The sequence below is a fragment of the Bos javanicus genome, chromosome 21 (genome assembly GCF_032452875.1).
Source record: "Bos javanicus breed banteng chromosome 21, ARS-OSU_banteng_1.0, whole genome shotgun sequence".
NCBI lineage: Eukaryota > Metazoa > Chordata > Mammalia > Artiodactyla > Bovidae > Bos > Bos javanicus.
In genome coordinates, this window is record NC_083888.1 from 22,845,357 (window position 1) to 22,863,885 (window position 18,529).

Below are 18,529 nucleotides of genomic sequence, written 5' to 3' on the forward strand. Positions count from 1 at the left end.
AATAAGGAAATTGTGAACATGCGCTGCTGCAGAAGAACAAAAATTCTGAGGTAAAGACTCCTTATCCTTAAATAGTTTGCGCTAAACAAACTCTCCATAACATCCTTAGGAAGCCCTTGTCCCAGATACGTGGCCATGCAGCTGTCAGGTGTCCTCTATGGCTCCATCCTGCACCCCCTTCCACGCAGCAGACACACTGTACCCAATCACCCCATTTCAGAACAGGAATAATTTGTTTCTATGAATATGATTTTAATAATATTCCATAAGTATTCAGTAATCAAAGTTTTCTCCAAATCAAGAAAAAATCCAAAGTAATCAGCAAATATTTTGTGTGTATATATATGTATATATACACATATAATTTAAAAAAAAAATCCCTTTCCGTAATTTAGTTCTGACTTCTCAGTGACGGAAGCAGGGAAGGACTCAGTGTCAAAGCACACTGTGATAAGACTTTTTCAGGGCAATCAGTTTCTTGTGAATTATTCATCAGGCTTGCTCCAATTCCACAAGGACTCCACCACAGTCACTAGGATGGAGAAAGATCATTGGTTTTCTATGTGCTCCTATTTTGGCCTCTTCACTTAGAATACAAATCTTTTCTTTCCAATCCAACACAGCTGCATTTATATTATCCACCCTAAGAAAAGGAAATAAACAAGAACACATCTGAAATCATAAAAACACCAAATTATAGTATCGTAAGACTTAGAAGAAACTTTGCAAACTCATGTGTCTGACTCCTCTGCCTTTGGGCAGAACCATTCTTTAACCATCAAAAAAATAAGCTTAATACTTCTAGAAACCAAAAAGGAGGTTGCTAAATTTTCCTAGGTGAGGAACCACAAGCTTAAGAATTTTCTCCATTAGTAAACATTTCTCCTTAGGGCCTAAATGATGTTTTCTCCACTTCATAGTATGTTCTTGTGGCAACACTATTGATGATTCCTCACAAATTATTTTTTCTAAGAGCCTTGGGTTCCTCATTTATAAGAGGGAGATGAGGCCTGCCATATAAATGGCCAAGAGAGCAAAATGAGATAACAGATAAGCAGCTCTTAGCACAGTTTACAGAAGGTACTCAACAAATATGAGTGCTTCCCTGATCTCCAAACCTCCCATCTGCCAAACTGTCTGGTTATTACTTTTATTTTGGCCATGCAGTGTGGCATGTGGGATCTTAGTTCCCCGACCAGGGAACTGTGAGCATTTCCAGGGAGTTACTGAGCATGAGGGTGGGTTTGTGCTGTTCTATGCTTAGTCACTCAGTCATGTCCAGCTCTTTGTGACCCCATGGACGGCAACATGCCAGACTTCCCTGCCCTTCACTGTCTCCCAGGGTTTGCTCAAACTCATGTCCATTGAGTCAATGATGCCATCTAACCATCTCATCCTTTGTTGTCCCTTCTCCTCCTGCCTTCAATCTTACCCAGCATCAGGTTCTTTTTTCAGCGAGTCAGCTCTTGACATCAGGTGGCCAAAGTGTTGGAACTTAAGCTTCTTCCAATGAATATTCAGGGTTGATTTCCTTTAAGATTGACTGGTTTGATCTCCTTTCAGTCCAGTTGACTCTCAAGAGTCTTCTCCAGCACCACAATTTGCAAACATCAATTCTCCGGTGATGGCTGGCTCTAAATTGTGCAGTCTGACTAATAGGCATATCAATTAAAGTTTATGTATATATATATACATGCTAAGTCACTTCACTCGTGTCCGACTCTTTGCAACCCTATGGGCTGTAGCCTGCCAGGCTCCTCAGTCCATGGGATTCTCCAGGCAAGAGTATTAGAGTGGGTTGCCATGCCCTCCTCCACATATGTATATATACACATACACATACATTGTGTGTGTGTATAGGTGCATATGATGTCAACTGTATGCATTACTTGTATTTGCTTTTTTATTTAAGATGTCTTAGCAATTTTTCCATGTCAGTACATAGAGGTCAACAATTTTTAACCGACTACATAGCATCCTAAACAATTATTTCATAGAAATACAAAAGGTGATCTAATACTTCCCATAGTAATAAGCATTTGGACTATAAGAAGGGAAGTGGGCTCTTCTCAATGGTTTGGTGATAAACTATGCATCTCTAGTGTTGCCTGTTGAACAAAAGAGTTTGGTGCAAGTTTGTGGACACCACTCCACTGGCATCTGAAGCCACATGCACACAGCAGGGACAGGCGGAGACAGATACAAATATTCTAGAGTGAAACTAAGAGATATGGAGGACAGCTTCATATATTCTAACAAACCTGAGCTAAAGAAAAAGAGATCAGCTGGAGTAAGAGTAGAAATATGTGAAGAGATATCTGATAATTCTACATAATTGAAGAGAGAGATGAGTTCTCAAATTAAAAATAAATAAATAAATAAAAATATTTATTTTATATTGTTATTGACAGGACACAATCCTGTTTGATGACATTTGACATAGAAAATTGAACTGAACAGTGGTCTGATTAGAACAGTAAATAATATGGGTCTAATTAGCCCTTATTCCCGATGACAGACTTGGTCAGTTGCCAGATATTTATACTTTCTTTTCACTTGACTCTTGCTGAAATATTGCCTCTAGTAGGGCTGCTTACTGTGCTATAAATAGATGACTTGGTAAGAAGCCAGAAACCCACTGATGGGTGAGACGTGGGTAAAAATTATTGGAAAACCTCCTCCTTGCTAGGAGTCACTATTTCTTCATTTCACATTTGAAGGTCCTTTCTACAGATCCCACTCTTAATTTGTTTTTGTTTTTTTGGTTGGATGAGGTAACTTGGCCTAAAGGCTTAAGGAAATCTGCGTAATATCTAGTGGAGTCCCTTGCTTCAGTTTATTAGATGTCAGGGTTTCCTGCATAAACTCTCCTGGCCTCTAATGTAGAACTCACCTATGAAGTCCTGTCTGACTTGAACTTTTCTGTATGTCAACAGGATGTGGTTTTGTTTGTTTGCTTCCTTGTTTTCGATTAAAATATTAAAGTGTTGGCTTTACAAAAGAACTTTACAAAATGCAGAGACACAAATACGAAAGAAGTAAAATAGCTCAGCATCCCTCCACCTAGAGGTAGCGGCTGCTAACATTTTAATTAACCTCTGATTCCCTTCTTAGGCATGGACACACTTACCTGTATTAAATGTGGTAAGGCTTACATTCTTCTCTAATTATTGCCTTTTACCCCCAAATTTTTAAAAAGAAATTTCAAAATCCATAGAAATTCAGAGAAAGCTAACATCCATTCTGACTTCATCACCACCTGACTTCACCAAATTGAATGTTTTGTCATGTTTGTGTCAGATTTTTTTATGGGAGGGGTGGGAGGAGAATAAAATGTTCCGTTGGTATTCCTTTTGTGTGTTTCCCTAACAGCCTTCACTCCTCATCTTGTTCCCTCCATCCTTAGAGGCACTTTGGTGGGTTTTCTTCCAGCCCATACGCTTGTGCTTTTTATTGCCGCATTTTCGTGTGGCTATCCACGTTTGTTGGTGGTGTTTAGTCAGTAAGTCATGTCTGACTCTTTGCAACTGCATGGACTGTAGCCTGCCAGGCTCTGTCCATGGGATTTCGCAGGCAAGACTATTGGAGTGAGTAGCCATTTCCTTCTTTAAGGGATGTTCCTGAGCCAGGGATAGAAACGGCCTCTCTTATGTCTCCTGCATTGGCAGGCAGATTCTTTACCACTAGTGCCACCTGGGAAGCCTGGATATTCACATACTTATCACTTTATCTATAGGTGAGATAGAAAATGCTATGTGTGTTTCTATTTTAATGTAATTAAATCTGTCAGTCTTTTCCTTTAGGATTTCTACCTTGATTGATGTATCTAGGACACTCTTCGTTGCATCAAGTCTGTGTGACTTTTAATCTATAACTTTTTTTTACTATTTTACAGTGGTCAAACAACTCCATTTAGAAAAATTATTTCCAGAAGATACGTCTTTTCCATGGTTTTAAAAAAAGAAACAAATGGGCATTTACAAGATATATGATTTTCTAACTTGACTTTATCATACTTCAGCAACCTCTTCGTATCTAGAAGGCCTAGATAAAGCGTGAGTTTCCTTTTGCAAGGCTGAGTGAAAAATTGAGAGCAGCTTTTTCATATTATAGACATAGGCCTTCTATAAATGGACAGGAAGTCTTCCCAAAGGGCGATGGTTAGTTCCTATTGGCTGCATGCGGTAAGTTATTCCACCATTTCTATTAATGTCTTTCGACGTCAAGGTCTTGGCAGAACCACCACTGTCGAACCGTTAATTTCTACCCATTGCCCACCGCGGCTCAGCTCACCTTCCGAGCCGTTAAGGTCTTCGTCAGTCTCCACGCGTAAGTGGTCACCTCAGGTACCGGATCCGCGCGGGTCCAAGGCGTCCACACCCACCCGTGAGGGCCTGGCGGAGGCTTGGCCTAAGCCATGCAGCCTTGGGCCAAGAAACCGGGTGGGTTGGTCAGCGAGATCCGGGCTCTGAGCGGCCGCCGACATTAGGCTGCAGAGGTGAGGGTGAGGGTGAGGGTGAGGTTTGCTGCGGCTTCCAGTGGGTGGCGGTGGTTAGAGCTCTGGGGCACCGCAAGACACAGCCCAAGCTGTCCCAGTGAGTGCGCCCCCAGTTCACCTACCCACCGCGGGTCCCGGTCCCCGGCTCGCCCGCCCGCAGGAGGTCCCGGCCTGGGGACTCCTAATTCACCTGCCCACCGGAGGCCAGAGGACCTCCGGGTTGAAGGCCGCCATCCACTTCTCACCGCACTCCCTGCCGGAACTGTATGTAATATTCTTGAAATGCAAAGATTATAGACATGTAGAACAGACCAGCAATTGCCTGATATTAAAGAAGAAGTGGGGGTGGGTGGAAAGGAAATACGACTGTAAAAGGCAACTTGAGAGATCTTTGTGATAGAAGTGTTCTGTATTGACTGAATTAATGTCAACCATACCGAAATTTCGGAGAAGGCAATGGCACCCCACTCCAGTGTTCTTGCCTGGAGAATCCCAGGGACAGGGGAGCCTGGTGGGCTGCCGTCTGTGGGGTCGCACAGAGTCGGACACGACTGAAGTGACTTAGCAGCAGCAGCATACCGCAATTTAAAAATTGGTGGAGAAAGGATGAACATTCAATACATGGGGTTCAAATATGATTATTAATATCCAAAGGGAAAATATTAGAAAATATCAATCCATTAAAGAATAAATTCCAGGTGGATTAAAATCTATTTATGAAAAGTAAATCTTAAAGCATTTAGAAAAAGAATATATAGAATATCTGTATGATCTCTGGGTGATGTTTGTGTCCTTAACTAAGACACAAAGGGCATAAGTTACAAAGGAAAATATTTATAAATTCAAGCAGGTTAAGCAAACACCTTTGTATCATACAAATGTATATACTATGGGGACTTACCCTGGCGGTCCAGTGGTTAAGACACTGCGCTTCACTGCAGGAGTCGGGGTTTGATCCCTCGTGGGGGAACTAGGATCCTGCATGCATGCCCTGTGGTGTAAGCAAAAAAAAAAAGGAAAAGTATAGAGTGGGAGAAAATCTTAATAATAAATATAACCAATAAGGAATTAGTGTATGAGATATTGAAATACAATAAAACAAAGGCAAAGTGAACTAATAGAAGAATGGGAAAAGGATATGAACAGGAAGTTCACAAAGAGGAAACTGCATAGTCTAAAACATGAAAATATTAACTTCACTAACAAAAATCAAAAAATACAAAAATATTTCATATTCTTCAGAGTGGGAAATTTTTTAGTTAAAAAATGCCAAATATTGGCCTTGATGTGTAAAAACAAGAACTTTTCTGCACTACTAAAGGGAATGAAAATTGGTATTCCACCTTAAAATGACAGTTTGTCATTATCTGGTACTAGTGAAGCTCTCAATGTCCACAACAGAGCAGTCTCACTAGAGTATGTATCCCAGAAAATGAGTGCAAATGTACCCTTTGTTGGAGTTGTTCAGTCACTCAGTTGAGTCCGACTCTGCAACTCCATGGACTGTGGCCTACCAGGCTCCTCTGTCCATGGATTTCCCAGTCTAGAATGCTGGAGTGGGTTGCCGTTTCCTTTGGGAATCTTCCTGACCCAGAGATTGAACCATGTCTCCTGCATTACAAATGGATTCTTTAACACTGAGCCACCGTGGAAGCCTGGAATTCTAGTACTATAGGTGACAATATAAGATTGCTCATTGCAGAACCAATGTAAATCTTCATAGGCTTTTAAGAAAATTGATCAATAAAAAAATGAAAAGAATTGATGAATCAGGCTATATTTATAAATTGGATTACTCTGGAGTCATAAGAGTGAATGGGTTAGAATTGCATGTATCAACATGGATATTTTCAGTAACATGGTGTTGAGACAAAAAAATCCCGCTGTGAAAGGTTAGGCAAACCATGATACTGATTACTTTGTTACTTCTCACCAAGGGGAGGGAGGCAGGGAATAGGATTGAGGAGGTTTGGCAGGGGGCTTCCACCATGTTTGTAATGACACATTTCTTAAATACAAAGAAAACTTTTAAGAAATGATGAAGCTTACTGGTGTGTACAAGAGTTTGCATTGTCCTCCTGACCTTTTTTGGATCTAAAATATTTCACAGTAAAGTAATTATAGGGGCCCCAAAACAGGTCTGTCCTAAATATTGCTACTGTATTTAGAGTCACCATTCCTGAAGTAGTCCCTTTTTTTTTTTTTTTTTTTAGTATTTATGCAGTATTATTTAGTCTGTTTTGTCCATATTTTAATCTATATTTTAAAATTTACTTTTGGGCCCAAGAATCTCCAAATTTTTTCTTGCTCCCTGAGCTCATCTAATTCAAATACATATTTGAAGATAGGGAAGATTCCATACCAAATACAAGAAAAAAAACTAAATGAGTGTGTAGTGTGTTCTGAGGTATTTACAGGAAAACAAGTGTGATGATCTATGTTCTCAGCTTAGCTCTTGATACAAGGTCAGGCCTGTGATACACCCTCTCTTTCCATGATTCTGATAAGAAACAGGGACAGTAATATTTTTTCTCTGCACAAAAATTAGATTATTTCAGAGGAAAGGCATCAAGATCATTAATAATTCTCTCATCCCTGCTCCACATCTTTTATGCAGCCCCAGGCCTTACGTACCCACTCCCATATTGAGATGTTTCACTGTAACTTGGGAAGTACTCTGAGATTATTAGGAAGGAAATCTACTTCCCCTGGAAAGCTTATCAGGTCTCCTTAACCTTGAACAACCTTGAAAGTGAAAGTTGCTCAGTTGTGTCCAATTCTTTGTGACCACATGGACTGTATAGTCCATGGAATTTTCCAGGCCCAACCCAGGGATCAAACCTGGGTCTCCCGCATTGAACAGCCTTAGAGACTCATTGAAAGTGAAGTCGCTTAGTCGTGTCCGACTCTTTGCAACCCCATGGACTGTAGCCTACCACGCTCCTCCATCCATGGGATTTTCCAGGCAAGACTACTGGAGTGGGTTACCATTTCCTTCTCCAGAGGATCTTCCTCACCCAGGGATCGAACACAGGTCTCCCATGTTGTAAGCAGACAGATGCTGTACCATCTGAGCCACCAGGTAAGTCCTATTAAATCTTCATAAATATTGAGCTTTTGTGGTCAGCGTTTCTTGGAAGAGGTATGTGGAGGGGGGTTACATAAAAACCAAGGAGAAAGCTATTCCAAAGCTTGAGAAACCTTTTCAGTGCCTATTTCTATCAGTATGCACCTTTAAATTCATGATTTAGGAGAGGGCATGAGCGTGGCTATTTTGCTCATGTATTTCTTTGTGGATAAAGTTATTCAGAATTTGATTGCATTTAAATCCACACTCAATCCTTTTGGACCGTGGACCATACATCAGCCAGAATGTCTCTTTCGCTTGCAGAAATCTGCAATTTGATATTCTAGTCAAGTGCCAGCCATGGGAAAAACAGGTTTAAGTTAACTACTATTTTAAAAGATTAATATATTTCTTTTCTTCAAAACATATGCTTCTCAGTTTTTAAGACACTAGTATTTGAGTCAATATATCAGCAAGTGAATGCAATAAATTATAAACTCTAGGGAAAAATTATTAATGTATTCTCATGTGGAATCAACATGTTTTTTATATATTTATAAAATTTATGGCTTCAAAAATCTTCAATTTCAGGGTATTATGAATGTTGTAATAGATAAAAAATATATAATTATGAAATGATGTTCTTGAATTTTCATATACTACTGATAATCATTAGCTCTTGCAAATAATAATTAGAAGGAAATTAAAAACTTGTAAGTCATATTTCTGCAGCTCAGCTGCTTTGAGCCAAAATAATTATTTCCACAATAAGCTGGCAGGTTCCTACTTGGAGAATTAAGACTTCAGTATCCTTAGCTTTAAAATAACTTGTATTTCATTTCATGCATGCTTCATAAAGTGGGCATTCATTTTTGTGCTAAATTGTAAGCAAAGCATGCCACATCAATAGAGGCTAGTCAGTGGGTTCAAAGTGTGTTAGATTGGACAAAGTGAAGTAGGACGTGAAAAATGTCTGCCAGATGCTTGGGTTAAAAAACCCTTACTACTGACTCATTAAGGGAACTGAGAGAGAACCTTCCTGCATCCTTATATCCACATCCTAGTACATGAAAAGTGAAAGTGAAAGTGAAGTCACTCAGTCGTGTCTGACTCTTTGTGATCCCATGGACTGTAGCCTATCAGGCTCCTCCGTCCATGGAGTTTTCCAGGCAAGAGTGCTGAAGTGGATTGCCATTTCCTTCTCCAGGTGATCTTCCTGACCCAGGAATCGAACCCTGGTCTCCCACATTGCGGGCAGACGCTTTACAATCTGAGCCACCAGGGAACATGATAGGTTCACCATAAAAAGTCATTGGAGAAACACTGTGTCCAAAATGGTACTTTATATTTTGAGAATTCATGAAATAAAATGCTCTTCTTTTTCATATCACTTTGCTGCAGTTGTAGTGGGACTTTTAGTAGAGATATATTTACATTTTAGGTTTAGATTTTCAGGCCCAACACTCAAGATGCAAGTTAGTGCCTCACAGTTAGGATATAGCAGATGGCATAGGGGTATAGACCCCACCAGTGGTTATGAGACATAACCATAGCTGCCCGTCAGCAAATATGTTTTCCTTTTAGTGTTGTTTTTCAATGTTAGTTTTGTTTTTCATTTAAATCATTAAAATGAAACAATTACTAAAAATGCATTTGAAAATTTTTTTCTGAAGTTCTAACACACTTTTTAAAAAATATCATTCTTTTTAAGTTTCCACAGTTTTTGTGTTCCTGTATTTAGATTAACTCAAATACAGTCTTAAACCATGTTTTTGTAATTTGCCTGCCTTTTGAAATTAGAATCAAAAGCTTTTTAGGGTTATAAGTCAGCATGATACAAGAAATTTTTGGTCATCACTTCCCTAATCTGTTAGTTGCTTTCCAAAAAAAAGCAGAGTACTTCAAATTACCCTTTCACTTTTTCTGTAATTTATTTTCTTCCTTTATCCACACATAATAAGCACAATGAAATAAGTCATGTAAATAGATGACCTTGTACACTGGCAAGGCTGTTGTTTCCCAGGAGAATAGAGCTGTATCTTTTTGACTAAGAGAATTCTCCACCCTCATAAATTTCCCCTGCAAGACTCCCAGTTTGGTGCTTCTGGAATGTTTAATGTAGCCTGGCTGGGAGTTTAATAAATTTTAATTTATACCTTTGATGAGTCACAAAGATGGAACTATACAGTGTTAGAAAATACTAACTAAGCCTGGGTCAGCCTATTGTGATAATACAGAAAGATGTTCTCAATGAACAGTCAAGAGAACTGTATATCTGGATACTTGTTTCTATAGCTCCTATGTAAGCTTATCATTAAACTTGCCACATCAATTTGGAGCTATATCTTTGTATCTTAAAACGAATTTGCATTCATTTCTGTATCATCAGCACTCAGCCCTGTGCCTAATACATATATTGTACTCAAATGGTTTTGATTAAATGAATGATTGCATAACTCAAAATAAAATATATCCTAATTCATTGTTTAAAAATTGGAACAGACATTAATACTCAGGAGTGCCACACTAGTTTAATTTGTTGCTAGTTTAATTTGAACTAGTTCAATTTGTTGCCTCCATATACCTCAAGGACAACTAAATCTTATCATTGTTGAATTCTGCTATTTGGACCTTAAGTTGGTGATTCTCAACCAGTGTGAGGTCTGTAACTCTAATGTTATGGATTTAGTTTTATAACATTCATCTTCATAATGTATAAGGGAATGAACACATGTATAAAATTTTAATGTAAATATTTGTATGTATTTATATTTTGTATACTATATATTATATATGTAAGTTTTATGTATTATCTTTATTTTATATAAATATTTATATATATTCAAATATAATAAATTAAAATTTTTTTTAAATAAAAAGAGGAAACTAATTGGATACCTAGTCTGTATTTCAGTTAAGAAATGTAACTATCATTTAGGTCATGCTTTTGGAGGCAGCCCTAATGCTGTTCATTTCACTCCAAAAAGTCTTTCCTCCTTTATATTTTCTAACTCCCATTAGGGATTGTACCTCCCAGAAAATAGTTATGAAGAGACTAGGATATAAACTGCAATTGGAACAGAAAGGAAGGTGAGGATAGTTTGAGATGGAGAAGGATGAGTTCATGAAGGAGTACATGGATGCTTGGGGCTGGTGCACTGGGATGACCCAGAGGGATGGTACAGGGCGGGAGGAGGGAGGAAGGGTTCAGGATGGGGAACATGTGTATACCTGTGGCGGATTCATGTTGATATATGGCAAAACCAATGCAATATTGTAAAGTTAAAAAATAAAAAAAATAAAGAAAAAGTGTATCAAAGTTGTTCCCTGGTGACCTTGCAGTTTGGATTCCAGGCTTTCAAGTTCACTCCTGTTACCCAGGTTCAATCCCTGGTCAGGGAACTGAGATCCCTCAAGCTGCACAGTGTGGCAAAAACAAAAAACAAAAAACAAAACAAAAAAAACAACGTATCAGATAATAAAATACAAGCTAACCACTACTGCTACTGCTAAGTTGCTTCAGTCCTGTCTGACTCTTCACGACCCTATGGACTGTAGCCCGCCAGGCTCTTATGTCCATGGGATTGTCCAGGCAAGAATACTGGAGTGGACTGCCATGAAGAAAAGCAGTCATGTGGAGGGATATCTGTAGGAAATTTCTTGGAAGTATAAGAATGAATGAGATATAAATTAGAAAAAAATCATAGATCAATAAATAATAGTAGCAGAGGAAAGGAACTCTAACTTAAGAATACAGATATTCTTGGAACAAGAGCAGTAATCAAAATTATAATCTGAGAATAATATACAATGCTGAAAATAAAGACGTTGAGTATCCAGTCAAAAAGGCCAACCATTTTAGTCAAAATAGATGAAAATAAACAAACAACCATTAACAAGTACACCTTGATTGCAGTTTTTACTTCAAGTGCTAACAAAGCAAAACCCTATATGTTTGCATGCAGAAATATAAAATACATGTTAAAAAGTATAAAACTCAGACTTCTGCAAATTTAAATTTGCAGAAAGGTCAGTGATGCATGTCTACAGTTTTGAGGGGAAAGGATCATGAAAAAAAAGTAATGTATCTTGCAGCATTGCCTTCCCTCTGTGAAGTACAAAGGTCGGTAATGTGGGAGACATTTACCCTTCTTGAAGAAACAACCAGTGAAATAATACTTAGCCAACCAAGAGTTAAAAATGCATGCATGAAAAAGTCCTAAGATAAAAAGACTGGTATTTGTTATCCATTTCTAGATATGTATCCTAAATTTGAACAAAAATGAAAACATAAAGATATGTAGCAAAAAATTATTATGTAAAATAAGGAGACTCAGCAATCCCTCTTCTGAGTATTTACCCAAGAGAAATGAAAAGCTGTGTTCACACAAAACCCATATGTGAATGTTTATGGCATTTTGTTTATAATTGCTAAAAGCTGGAAACAACCCAAACATCCAGCTGGTGAATAGGTAAATAAATTGTGTGATACACACAGTGGAATACTGTTCAGCAATTAAGGAATGAATTACGGGTACACACATCAACATAAATGAATTTCACATGTATTATTTTAAGTGACAGGAGTCAGTCTCAAAAGACTATGTACTGTATGATTCCATATACAGGACAAGGCAAAATTAATGGGCGCAGAAAACAAGTCAGTGGTTGCCAAGGGCTGAGGGTGGAGAGAAGTTGGATACAAGGGGCAACCTGAGGGCATTTATGAGATGATGGATCTGTTCCATATGTTGATTGTGGTAGTGCTTACACAACTGTATGGGCTTGTTAAATCTCATGAAATTGAGCACCCCTCAAAATTTTTACTGTATGTAAAATTTAAAAGTAGAGAAAATGAAAAGACAGCACAGGTGCCCACAAAAGGTAATGTCTGTGTATGTGTGTGTATTAATTGCTCAGTCGTGCCCAGCTCTTTGCAATCCCATGGACTGTAGCCTGCCAGGCTCCTCTGTCCATGGGATTCTCCAGGCAAAAATACCGGAGTGGGTTGCCATTTCCTACTACAGGGTATCTTCCTCACCCAGGGGTCAAACCTAGGTCTCCTGCATTGCAGGCAGATTCTTTACCATCTGAGCCACCAGGAAAGCCCAGTGTCTGTACAACAATGTGAACATGCTTATAGTCTTGCATGGTATACTTAAAATTGGTTAGGATGGTAAATTTTATGTAATATGTATTTTACCACAGTTTAAGAAAACTCAAAACTGTAAGATAGACATTATATATTTATAATGGATTATTATGAAGTCATTAAGCAATTTTTCCAAGGAATTATTAATAAAATTGGAAAGTGGTTATAATTTTAGATTAAACTGAATACAAAGTTGAATGGGCTATAAATAAATCTGTAAATAAATCATGGCAGAAACACTGGAAGAGGAAATGCTAAAATATTAAAGGTAAAGGTCTTGATGATGGGATTTTTTAATGATAGATTTTCCTCCTTTATAGTTCTTGGCCCATTATTAGTTTTCACTTATTCTTTTTGTCAGTTCAGTTCAGTCTCTCAGTCACGTCCAACTCTTTGCAACCCCATGGACTGCAGCACACCAGGCTTTCCTGTCCATCAGCAACTCCCAGAACTTGCTTAAACTCATGTCCATTGAGTCGGTGATGCCATCCAAGCATCTCATCCTCTGTTGTCCCCTTCTCCTCCCACCTTCAATCTTTCCCGCATCAGGATCTTTTCCAATGAGTCAGTTCTTTGCATCAGGTGGCCAAAGTTTTGGAGTTTCAGCTTCAGCATCAATCCTTCCAATGAATATTTAGGACTGATTTCCTTTAGGATTGACTGGTTGGATCTCTTTGCATCCCAAGGGACTCAAGAGTCTTCTCCAGCACCACAGCTCAAAAGCATCAATTGTTTAGCACTCAGCCTTCTTTATGGTCCAACTCTCACATCCGTACATGACTATTGGAAAAACCATGGCTTTAACTAGATGGACCTTTGTTGGCAAAGCGGTCTCTGCTTTTTAATATGCTGTCTAGGTTGGTCATAGCTTTTCTTCCAAGGAGCAAACGTCTTGTAATTTCATGGCCACAGTCACCATCTGCAGTGATTTTGGAGCCCCCCAAAATAAAGTCTGTCACTGTTTCCATCGTTTCCCCATCTATTTGCCATGAAGTGATGGGACTGGATGCCATGATCTTAGTTTTCTGATTGTTAAGTTTTAAGCCAACTTTTTCACTCTCCTCTTTCAGTTTTATCAAGAGGCTCTTTAGTTGTTCTTCACTTTCTCCTATAAGGGTGGTGTCTTATACTATGTCTGTCTGCATATCTGAGGTTATTGATATTTCTCCCGAATATCTTGATTGCAACTTGTGCTTCATCCAGCCTGGAATTTCTCATGATGTACTCTGCATATAAGTTCCTCCATAGCTGCTTTCTGTTAATTAAACACAGCTGATTTTGTAAAGCTTGATTGGTTTGGGGGGTTTAAAATGTTCAAGATTCAAGAGTCAGACAGCTAGCACTTTAAGTTCCTGGAGCATGCTTAGGATGGTAAATGAGCCTGATGCAGGGGAAGTTATTTTTACCCTGCTCTCTTATACCCTCTGGTTTGGATTTCAAAGACTCAGATATCAAGAAAATTGGCCATGGTTGAGAAAAGTGGAAGTGAGACAATTTTATTACTGATAATCTTCTCTATGGCTAGATAGAAGACAAAGCCCTTATTCCAAGAGAAAAATGTCATCCAATTTTAATCCTCTTTAATTTGATTCTTTCTTACATAGGTGTGACCTTGGTTAAGGGTTAATCTTGCTAAAGCAAAGAAAAATGTGGACACAATATAAGATTTTAGATTGATTCACAATAAAGTAATACAACTAATTCCAGGGGAAAGTTTATTAATTATATTTAATTTATTCCCTACCTTTTGGAGAAGGAAATGGCAACCCAGTCCAATGTTCTTGCCTGGAGAATCCCAGGGACGGGGGAGCCTGGTGGGCTGCCATCTATGGGGTCGCACAGAGTCAGACACGACTGAAGCGACTTAGCAGTAGCAGTACATTCAAAAAGGATTTGAGGTACTTTGTGAAGGCCCAAAGCATAAACACAGTAAAATACAAAAATCAAGTAGGAAAAGGGGATAAATAAAATAAACTGTATTTTAAAATTCTGGCTGGTAATCTGTTAATAACTATTTGCAGAAAAATAAAATTTGAGTTCTACCTTACCCCATAGATCAAAATAAATTCCAAATGGAGTAAAGAGTTACACTTAATCACTAAACTATAAAAGAACTAGAAAAATATATTTAAGTATTTATCTGTTTTCAGGTCAGGGTGGGAAAAGCATATCTCATTAGTAAAGAAAGCTTAAAAAGAACTGACTACATAAAAATGTAATACTTTTTGACTTCACAAAGCACCAAAACCAAAAATTAAATGGGGAAAATATTTCCAGTACAGATGACAAAGAATTGATAACTTCACTATGAAATGTATGAAATGTAATAGCTTTACCTGTTAAAATAATAAAAGCATAAACATTCCAATAAACAAATGAAGGGAAGAAAACAAGAAAATTTTGAAGACTTAATGCAAAAAAAGCAAATTACATGGAAAGATATTAAACCTAGGTAAGAAAGAAATGCAAATTAAAGCATTGAAATAAAAAAAAAAAGGAAACTATTTAACACTTATGATTAGAAAAAATTTTAGAAAATTATATCCAAACTGAGAAGAGGTACTGAGAAAAGGGAACTTAGGTTGCCTGATGATAATAATAAGACCTTCCTGGAGGGCAGTGAAGTAATATGTTGAAAAATCTTATGAAATATACCCTTTTTCTCAGAAGTTTTATTTCCAGAAATTTGTCCTTGGGAAATAAAATGTTTGTTCAAAGATATATGTATAAAAATCTTTGTTATTTATTCTTTTTTAAAATAGAAACTATTCCCAGAGTTTTTACAGTGAACATTTATTTCTTTTACAATACGAAAAAAAATATTACCTTTCTGTATCTGTTTCCTTTAATTAGGAACTGAATTCATTCCCATTAACTGGGAAGTCTGTGCTCAGTTTTGAAGAGCAAACTGATATTTTTGTCATTCAGTATCTTGCTTTAGAACTCTCTGATGAGATCGGTTAGTAATTAAAGAAGATCTTTGAGTTATCAAGTCTTGTACAAACACTTTTTACTATTAGTATGAGAGCTCCTTGGGTGCGTTTACTTGCTTTTGTTGTAGACAGGATTTGAAAAAGCTCTGTTATCTCTCTATGTTCTAGAGCCAGTGCCAGGCAGGCACTGAGTACCAGTAAAGAAAGAGTGATGGCTGGAGGCGTGAGAGCCAGAGAGGAGAGGCGATGAACAAGACGACAAAACCAGTGAAACAAACACAAGTTCCCACATCAGTGCAGCAGTTTGGGGCCAGTTAAAATAAAGGCTAATAATCATTTACATTGAAATGGCTCCTGAGAGCATGGATGATGATTAATATTTCCTATGAAGAACTTAGGTCACCTAGAAAACTAAAAAAACATAGGTCACCTGGAAAACTCAAAAAACATCCCATTTCCCCTTGTTTCAAAAAGGAGGTTGTGTAATGTGTTTGAAAATTAATATTCAATATGGTTGAAGTAGAGCAGAATTTGGCATTTATATAGGGTGAGCTTTAATTATCTGGAAAAAACTACCTGAGTGGAAAAATAATCAGAATAAATGAGGTGATCCCCTCTGTGATCAGAGAGGTACCAGTAGAATTTCACAGTGAAGATTCTGTTTTGAAGTTAAAAAAATCAAAGGAATGAAGTGACTTTCAGAGAGAAGCAGGTGGGGTCTGCTCTCAGGACTTGGGGAAACTTGCCCAGCTCACCTTGCAATGTGCCTGTGGCCCTTTTTCTCTGCCTCAGGACTGCTCTCTGGGTGCGGAAGACTTCTGAGCCCAGCAGTGTTCAGCCTGCAATGATGTTCAATACCTGGGATGTTATTATGAATGGCTTCCACAGTACAACGACACTGCCACCCTCTGCACACTCAAGTGTCAGGCACGGGGACAAAACTTTGTCCTAGATGGGACTCTGTGCACTGCTGACTCCTTGGACGTGTATCAGTGGCATCTGCCAGGTAAGCCACACCTGCTTCCCGGACCCCTGGCTCCAGCTGGTGCCGCAACCACTGTCAGTAAAGATAACCTTTCTCTTCTGTACTTCTGTTCATGCAGACCAAATATTGTCTTTGAGAATTTTAATGTAAAATGTATTTTAAGGAGTATTATTTACCTGAAGATTATGTTTTACTTATTTAAAATACCGTGATCAGAGAGGTAACAATAGAATTCCACACTGAAGATTATGTTTTGAAGTTAAAAAAAAGGCAAAGGAATGAAGTGACTTCTGGAGAGAAGCAACTGGGGGTCTGCTCTCATGGGACTCAGGGGAACTTGTTCAGCCTAGTGCTGGCTCAGCTCACCTTGTGATGTGCCTGTGGCCCTTTTTCTCTGCCTCAGGACTACCCTCTGTATGCAGAGGACTTCTGAGCCCAGCAGTGTTCAGCCTACAATGATGTCCATATTTTGGACATCATTTTGCCCATATAAAGTCAAAAGATCATAATGTATGACTTGTGGATTTTTCTAGATCAGTGGTTCTCCAACTTGAAAGTACATCAGAATCACCTGAAGGACTTGTTAAAAGCAGTGTTCTGGGCCCTAATTCCAGAGCTTCTGACCCAAAAGTTCTGGGAGAGGGTCTAAAAATTTGCTTTCTACCAAGTTCCAAGGATATGCTGCTGATGCTGGCCCAGGGACCCCACTTTCAGAACCACTGGTTTATTGGTATCAATAGGTTCTCTGACTTCTCTTGTCAAATTCATCGTTTGAGGCCTATGGGAGCAATGACTTATTTACTAAGTAATTAGAGCGAATGTTCTCCAGTAAACTTTTCAGAGTGGACTCTGCAGAGCTGTGATGAATGTGGTTGATGTATAACCCCCCACAGCTTGTAATGGGGGTGAGAACTCAGGGGACTATAACAGGTTGCTGAGACAGTGTGGGGATTGTAGGGAAAAGATCGAATTCTACTCCATTCCTTTGATCACTGGAAAAAATTGTAAACATAGTGAATGCTTACTATTCCATCTACCCTATTATGTTCATAATAAAAACAGCAGTAACAGTAGCAAATGACCTTAACCATCTACTAAGTGTCAGACCCTGTCAGGCACCTCTGACTTCATATGCTTAGAGGAAGTCATGGTCCTGCTCATCAGATGAGCTTCTCTTTCCTGCATCCCTTCATCTAGAAAACAACCTCCAGTTGCTCACCACAAAACCTTGGAGTCATTCTTTTTTTTTTTTAATAACTTTTATTGGAGTATAGTTGATTTACAATGTTGTGTTAGTTTCTGATGGACAACAAAGTGAATCAGCCATACATGTACATATATCCCCTCTTTTTTGGATTTCCTTCCTATTTATGTCACATATAGCTTTGGGTAGAGTTCCCTGTGCTAGACAGTAGGTTCTCATTACTTATCTATTTTATACATGGTAGTGTATATGTGTCAATATCTACTTCCCAATTCACCCCACCCCCTTTTCTCCACTTGGCTTCCATAGGTTTGTTCTCTATGTCTCTGTCTCTGTTTTGCAGATAGGCTCATCTGTACCATTTTTAAAATAATTCTTGATTCTTCTCTTTCAATCTACACATCTAATCCATTGCTGAGTCAATTCTACCCTCAGACAACATAGTTGGATCTTGTTATTTGAACTACCATGACATTCTTTATCTTTTTAACTTGTGCCTTTCAACTCACTGCCATACTCCATTACTCCCACAATGTCTGTCCCCATCAAAGGTCCTCGGTTAAAACTGGTTGAATAAATGAGTCTTATCTATTTGCAAATGCAAAGGTTGTTCATATCTCTTGGTCTCTCCTTTATTTCTGTCTCAACCTCCAATCTTGAATTTTCTGGTTCAAATTTGATTACCATTCT

The 18,529-nt window shown here is 38.4% G+C and overlaps 2 long non-coding RNA genes across 4 annotated transcripts in view; one reads left to right on the forward strand and one right to left on the reverse strand.

Moving 5' to 3' along the window:
* Positions 1–231: 231 nt before the first annotated feature.
* Positions 232–2,360, reverse strand: LOC133233928 (uncharacterized). Its single transcript, XR_009731926.1, has 2 exons — positions 1,433–2,360; positions 232–643 (listed from the first exon to the last, which is right to left on the reverse strand). It is a non-coding gene; the product is annotated as an uncharacterized LOC133233928 (long non-coding RNA).
* A 1,627-nt stretch (positions 2,361–3,987) lies between these two features.
* The window catches only part of LOC133233927 (uncharacterized), a 51,741-nt gene continuing 37,199 nt past the window's right edge, over positions 3,988–18,529 (forward strand). Inside the window, exons 1-2 of one of the 3 annotated variants that reach the window (XR_009731925.1) lie at positions 3,988–4,498; positions 16,443–16,656. This is a non-coding gene — a long non-coding RNA (uncharacterized LOC133233927). The remainder of the gene's footprint in view (positions 4,499–16,442; positions 16,657–18,529) is intronic. The other 2 variants (XR_009731924.1, XR_009731923.1) reach the window with 2 other exon arrangements.